The sequence below is a fragment of the Desmodus rotundus genome, chromosome 3, assembly GCF_022682495.2.
Source record: "Desmodus rotundus isolate HL8 chromosome 3, HLdesRot8A.1, whole genome shotgun sequence".
NCBI classification, from domain to species: domain Eukaryota; kingdom Metazoa; phylum Chordata; class Mammalia; order Chiroptera; family Phyllostomidae; genus Desmodus; species Desmodus rotundus.
In genome coordinates, this window is record NC_071389.1 from 124,332,929 (window position 1) to 124,340,639 (window position 7,711).

Genomic DNA, 7,711 nt, shown 5'->3' on the forward strand with positions numbered 1-7,711 from the left:
TTTAGCAGATCAGAAAACTGAGTGAAGTATTTATTTATCCCAGAGCTCTACTAGGAATTGGCAGAGCTCTAACATACATTTCTGCATCTCAGTCCCCGTAGCTTCAAAACTCATGCTCTTAACTCCTGTGCTGTATCTGCTACCCTTTTAGTAAAGTTTTATGTTCTAAAGCTAAAAGTCAGAAGAGTTCGCATAATAAAACACCTCGAGTGTGATTACCAGAGATGGGGAGTAGGTGCTGGACTGAAGACAGTGGTAGAAAGTACACACTTCCAGTTTCAAGATGAGTAAGTACCAGGGATGCAATGTGTAGCATAATGACTCTAGCTAACACTGCTGCATATATATACATATATAAATACATGTGAAAGTTGTTGAGAGAGTAAATCCCAAGAGTTCTCAATACAAGAAAGAAACATTTTCTCTTTTTTTTGTTTTCTCCTTTTATTGTATCTATATGAGATGATGGGTGCTAACTAAACTTATTGCAGTTATCATTTACCAATGTATATAAATCCAACCATTATGGTGTACGCCTTACACTTATATAGTGGTGCATGTCCGTTAGATCTCAATAAAACTGGAAAAATTCAATTAAAAAAAGGACTTCTTAATATAGAGGCTGGTTCCATCAATGACCTAGACCAATAATTGAAACATTTATTTTCGTGGTTATACTTTCTTCAGAAACAAGGTTCTCCGCTTTGGCCCAGTGCATCTTACTGCGCAGTGCAGTCGGAAACCTCGCTCGTACCCTGTTGCGAGGCTGTGGCAGAGCAAGGATTTGCACTGGTGGATACCAGCGAGGTCCGGGCGTCCTGCAGCCCGCTGTTAACTCTCTCCTCATCCTGCATAGAGCGCCAACTGACCCAGACTGCTGATTTGTTGTTGGGAAAGACGAAAGAGGCAGAAAGATCCCAGAATATCTGATTCATTTTAATGGCTGGAACAGAAGCTGGGCTAGGTAGGCAGCTGAACATCGTGTCCTCTATGACCCAGGTAAAAATCAGACATTACAGTGTAAATTGGCAAGAAAAACTGTAGCTTGCCTTAGCACAGGAAGAAAGAAAAAGCCGCTGCTCGGTGATGATTCTGTCTTTTAAATCCTCTCTGTTGAAGAAAAAGATAAAAACGAGAACTCAATAAGGCCTTCACCTGATGATAGCAGTCAAGGATGGAGCAGTAAGCGGAGAACGTGGCCTAGAAGAAAAGGTTGGAGTGAAGGAAGAGCTGGAGCTGCATACAAAAAGAACGCACTATGGAAGAAAGAACAGGAACTACAGACATCCCCGAAGTTCTGAAGAAGAACCTGGAGGACGATTGTTATTCTTTTCTTTTTTTTTTTTTTTTTTGGAAAATTGAAGAAAAATTTTAATGGGCACTTCTCAAAAGAAATTCTAAGTATCAATACACCAATGAAAATACAGTCAAACCTCGGTTCTCAGAAGTCTTGGTTCTTGAACATCTTGGTTCTTGAACAATTCAGTTCTCGATCAAGTTGTTCACAGGAAAAATGTCTCGGTTGTCTAACAAAGCTTCAATTCTCTACCCGACAACCCTTTCACGCTGATACCTGTATGATCAGTCACACGTCTCCAAGTTATTCTATCAACAGGAGGAAACTGGTAGTGAAACTTTGGTCCCAGACCAACCTTTTCAGCCAGTCACAGGCCTTGTCATTGTCACAGTGTCATATGCCAACATGAATGTGCATTATAATAGTATCCCAATAGGAAAGAACATTGACTTATTAAGGATAACCTTTGATTACACTCTCCTGTTGGTTTTGTTGTATTTGTATGAACAAGTTCAGTATAAAAAGGTGGTATCATCCATTTTTTTTTTCCTTTTGATTAAGGAAAAGTTCCACAAACCCTAATAAGAACCAGGAGGAGGCTGATCTTCTGGGGAACAGAGTGAACAGCCAATGATATCCCAGCATATATGAAGACCGGAGACCAAAAATTGTAGAGGACATTGAAAAATCAGATGGTGAGGAGAGTGCTTAAGGACAGTAAGGTCCCTGGGACCAGTGCCAGGACTAGGGTGGCTGCAGCCCCAAGCCGGGTGCTTGCCAGGTCTGCTGCAAGATTCTTGGGAGAGACCCAGGCTGGGCTGTGTGAGAGGCCAGGTGCTTGTTTGGACCTGTGGGCTTGAGTAGGAGGAATTTCCCAAAAAGAAAAAGAGAAAAAATAGGCACTCAGTGGCTGTTTGGGGAATTCTCCGCAGCAGCCGCCTCCTACGCCCCTACCCCCCCAGCCCAGGCAGCTGCACCCAGAGACCTGCAGGGCCAACTGGCTCTCTAGGAAGAAGGTGGAAATGCCTCACAGAAGGGAGCTGCAGGGCTCAGGGAGTCAGCAGTCCCCAGAAAGATTTGACTCAATAGGGGGCTGAACTACCCTGAAGGGGTGCTGAGAGTCCCTAGCATCTAAGACAGCAAATAGCAAGAACGTGGTTTGTGAGTTGCCCCTAATTAGTGCACATCAAGGACAGCACAACTGATGGACTAAAGGCCAAGGCTGGGCGCAGAAGGGTCCTGAGGAACTGGGCTGCAGGCTGGACAACAGTGAAGAGTGAGGCTCAGGAAGGGAGAAAAGTGAAACCAATCCCTCAGCCGGAAGCAACCAGGAAGACCAGCAGAACTGGCCTAACCAGTTTAAAGCCAGCAGAAGCCTTTTTTTTTTTTTTTTTTAATTCCTTCTTCCACCCTTCCTTCCTTTCCTTTTTTATTCTTTCTTCCCTCTTTCTTTTTTTTTAATTTAAATTTATATTTTTAAATTCCTTCTTCCTTTCTTTCCTACTCTTCTTTTTTACTCCTTCTTCCTTCCTCCCTTTCCTTTTTTATTCCTTCTTCCTTCCATTTTTTTTTCTTTTCCCACAGGTGAGAAAATAAAACCTGGAGCTGTGAAAAGACCAGAGTTAGACCCAAAGAGGGGTCATTCCAACAGCTGAGACAGTGAGACAAATTTCACTTTACTACTCCAGAGAACTTGCAAGGTAGGAGTGGTGAAAACCAGTACACCTGCTGGAAAAGGAAACCAACCAACAAAGGAACCACCAACAGATAACAACGGAAGAAGGTGAAGGAGGGAGTGGAAGCCACACTAACCTCAATCCAGGACTGTTCTGGAAATACAACTAAATGGTGGAGAAATTACCCACAACAAACAACTGAACAAGAGTGAAAGAAAAGCCTCAAAACCTTGTACACAGAGAAGAATCAGCTCCACCATAACTTGTCCACACCTGCACAACAGAATATAAGACATGGTGGATGGAGTGACCCTCAGTTAACCAGGTGGAATGAAGGACCCACAGAAGAAAGACTCAACAATAATCAAAACCCAAAGACATGCAGAGAGCCAACATAAACGACAGCCCAAGACCAGCAAGCTCAGGAGATTAAGGAGACTGCACCACTGAATCTCATGGGTCTTCTACCATAGAAGTTCACAGCAGAAACCCAGGGAGTCAGAACAGATCAATTTAAGCAGCAGAGGTTAACAAGAAGAGTCTCACAAACAATGGGAAGATAAAGAAACACTCCCCAAATAAAAGGATAAGAGGAAACCTCAGAAAGAATGCTAAATGAAATAGAGGCAAGTCAACTATCAGATACTGAGTTCAAAGCAATGGTTAGAGGAAGCTCAATAAGCTCACAGAGAATTACCAGAAACTATAGGGAAACTACAATGAACTCACTGCAAACTATATCAACATGAAAAAGGAAATAGAAACTATCAACAAGGGCCAACAGGAAATGAAGAATACAACTTCTGAACTGAAGAACACAGTAAAAGTAATCAAAAGCAGGCTCAATGAAGCAGAGGATCAAATCAGTGAGCTGGAAGACAAGGTAGAAAAAAAAAAACACCCAGAATGAGCAATAAAAGGAAAAGAGGCTCAGAAAGAATGAAAAGGGGTTAAGGGAAATGCGGGACAACATGAAAAGTAATAATATCCATATAATAAGGATACCAGAAGGAGGAGAAGAAGAGCAAGGGATAGAAAACCTGTTTGAAAAAGTAATAATGGAAAACTTCCCTAATTTGATGAGAGAAAAAAATCACACAAATCCAGGAAACACAGAGAGTCCCAAGCAAGAGGAACCCAAAGAGGCCCAGTGCAAGATGCATCATAATTAAAATGGAAAAATTCCAAGACAAAGAGAGAATCTTAAAGGCAGCAAGGGAGAAACAGGAAGTAACATACAAGGGAGCCCCAATAAGGTTAGCAACTGACTTCTCAATGGAAACGCTCCAAGCCAGAAGAGAATGGCAAGAAATATTCCAAGTAATGAGAACCAGAGGCCTGCAACCAAGGCTACTTTACCCAGCAAAGCTCTCAATCAAGATAAAAGGTCAAATAAGGAGCTTCCCAGAAAAAACAAGTCTAAAAGAATACACCTGCACCAAACCTGCTCTATAAGAGATGCTAAAAGGACTGCTTTAAGAAAAGGAAGGAAAAGAGAGAGACAGAGAGAGGGAGTGTGGGGGGGAGAGGAACACAGGTATGAAAAAATGGCAGTGAATAAGTACCTATCAATGATAACCTTATATGTAAATGGATTAAATGCTCCAATCAAAAGATATAGAATAGTGGAATGGTTAAGAAAACATGACCCACACGTATGCTGCCTATAAGAGACCCACTTCAGGACAGAAGACCTACATAGACTGAAAGTGAAGGGCTGGAAACAAATTTTCCAAGCGAATGGATAGGAAAAAAAAGAAGCGGTAGCAATACTCATATCAGACAAAATAGACTTCAAAAGAAGGGCCATAAAGAGAGACCCAGAAGGTCACTTCATAATATTCAAGGGAAGAATCCACCAGGAAAACAAAAACATTGTAAATATACGTGCACCCAATATAGGAGCACCCAAATACATAAAGAAAATCTTGGAGCACTTCAAGAAAGATATTGACAGCAACACAATTATAGTAGGGGATTTTAACACCCCACTGTCAAAGATGGACAGATCTTCCAAACAAAATATCAACAAAGATGTTGTGGCATTGAACAACGCCCTAGATGAAATGGACTTAACTGATATATATATAGAGCCTTTCATCCCAAAGAAGCAAAATACACATTCCTTTCAAATGCACATGGGACATTTTCAAAGATAGACCACATGATAGGACACAAAATAAGCCTCAACAAGTTCAAGAAAATTGAAATCATATCAAGCATTTTCTCTGACAACAAGGGACTGAAACTAGAAACAAATCCCAAGAAAAAAACCCCAAAACACTCAAAATCATGGAGACTAAACAGCATGCTATTAAACAATGAATGGGTCAAGAATGATATTAGGGAAGAAATCAAAAAGTTTCTGTAAAAAAATGAAAATAAACTCACAAAAATCCAAAACCTATGTGACACAGCACAGGCAGTCCTGAGAGGGAAGTTCATAGCAATACAGACAAACCTAAAAAGAATAGAAACATCTCAAATAAATATGAAACTCGAGCACCAACTTACACCATACACAAAAATAAATTCAAGGTGGATAAAAGATTTAAATATAAGTTGTGACACCATTAAAGTCCTAGAAGAGAACATAGGCAGGGAAATTTCAGATATTTCATGCAACAGTATTTTCACTGATACGTCCTGTACAGCAAGGGACAAAAAGGAAAGAATAAACAAATGGGATCTCATCAAAATAAAAAGCTTCTGCATGGCTAAAGAAAACAGCTTTAAAATGAAAAGAGGACCAACCGTTTGGGAAAACGTATTTGCCAATATTACCTCAGACAAGGATTTAATCTCCAAAATATATAAAGAACTCACACGTCTCCGCTCTAAGATAACAAGCAATCCAATTAAAAAATGGGCAAAGGACCTGAACAGATACTTCTGCAATGAGGACATGCAGAGGGCCCAGAGGCATATCAAAGGATGCTCACCATCACTACCATCAGAGAGATGCAAATTAAAACCACAATGAGATACCACCTCACACCAGTCAGAATGGCCATCATAAACAAAGCAACAAACAACAAGTGTAGGAGAAGTTGTGGAGAAAAGGGAACCCTAGTGCACTGTTGGTGGGAATGCAGGCTAGTACAGCCACTGTGGAAAACAATATGGAATTTCTTCAGAAAACTAAAAATGGAACTGCCTTTTGACCTGTCAATTCCACTGCTAGGATTATATCTTGAGAACCCCAAAACACCAATCCAAAAGAACCTATGCACCCCAATGTTCATAGTAGCACAATTTACAATAGCCAAGTGCTGGAAGCAACCTAACTGTCCATCAGCAAATGAGTGGATCAAAAAACTATGGTACATTTACACAATGGAATTCTATGCAGCAGAGAGAAAGAAGGAGCTTATACTCTTTGTGACAGCATGGATGGAACCGGAGAGCATTATGCTAAGTGAAATAAGCCAGGCAGTGAAAGACAAACACCATATGATCTCACCTTTAACAGGAACCTAATCAACAAAACAAACAGAGAAGCAAAATATAACCAAAGACATTGAAATTGAGAACAGGCTGACAGTGACCAGAGGGGAAAGGGGAAGGAATTTCAGAGGAATAGGGTGAAGGGTTTGCTGGAACAATTATAAAGGACACATGGACAATTAACAGGGGTGGGGTGGAAACGGAAGGTAGGTGGGGAGGGCTGGGGTGGGAGGAAAAGACAGAAAACTGTACTTGAACAACAATAAAAAATAAATAAATAAAATAATACAAGAAAAAAAATTAAAAGAACCAGGAGGACTTCTCTCCAAGCCTACTTTGAGGAATCCATTCACAACACGTTCCATGGAGAGTCAGGCGACCACAGGTGAACTGGCCACCCTCAAAAGGCACGAAAACTGAGCCTTGCAGTCTCTGAGGTGGCCCTCACACCACTCTGCCAACAGCCACATGCTGTCTGAGAGCAGCACCATGCCTCAGCCCGAGAGCCTGCAGCAGGACACCTAGGCCAGCATGCCCTGACTGTTCCTGCACCTAGGAGCCACTTCTGTGAAACATGTCATCCTCACCTCTTCCTGTGACCCCTAGCAAGGAAAGGAGAGTGGCGTTTGCCAGATATGAAGGCAGGAGAAGTAATGAAACAAATGAGGTCCTGTCTTGGAAACTTGTACCTGACAGTCACACTCCTGGTGACCTCTACCCTCGTACACTGACAGGGCAAAGTGATACGATTGTTAGTGAAAATTCCAGAAATCCTTGGAAAGATGTCTTTTTTTTCTGAGAAGAATCTGAAGGCTTTACTAGAGCAGTTTGATTGCTTTCTGAGGTTTTTAGCAGAGTAACATGACGACTTCTTTCTCTAGTCTGCCTAGGCCACTGCCTGTGAGGCATTAAGAATCAATCACAAGGTGATTTATTCAAGTTTCCAGGGCTCTGGAAGAGCTTCTCTGGGAAGCTTTGCAGGCTAGGTCCCTGGTGGAGAACTGGGGAAATGAGGGGATATGCAATGTCTATCCCAGGGGGGCTTTACAGATGCAGGCCTCTTTATTTGAGTTGTTACATATTGTAGTTATTTCTGTTAAAGAGTACTCCATCTGTACCTGAGCAGTCTCAACACCTCACCCTAGCCACTGTACACTCATCTGTAACAGCGGGGAAAGAGCAGCTCTGTTCCCATTGGACTTTGGAGTTATTGCAACAACCACATTTTTTAGCTATTTATTAGCACAAAGCTAAATTGCTTTGCAAACTGTTTTCATTCTTATGTTAATAC

At 41.5% G+C, this 7,711-nt stretch overlaps 1 pseudogene; it reads left to right on the forward strand.

Annotated features, from left to right (window-relative positions):
- The first annotated feature begins 884 nt into the window (after positions 1-884).
- Positions 885-7,301, forward strand: LOC112308416 (MSL complex subunit 3 pseudogene; annotated as a pseudogene).
- Positions 7,302-7,711: the final 410 nt, after the last annotated feature.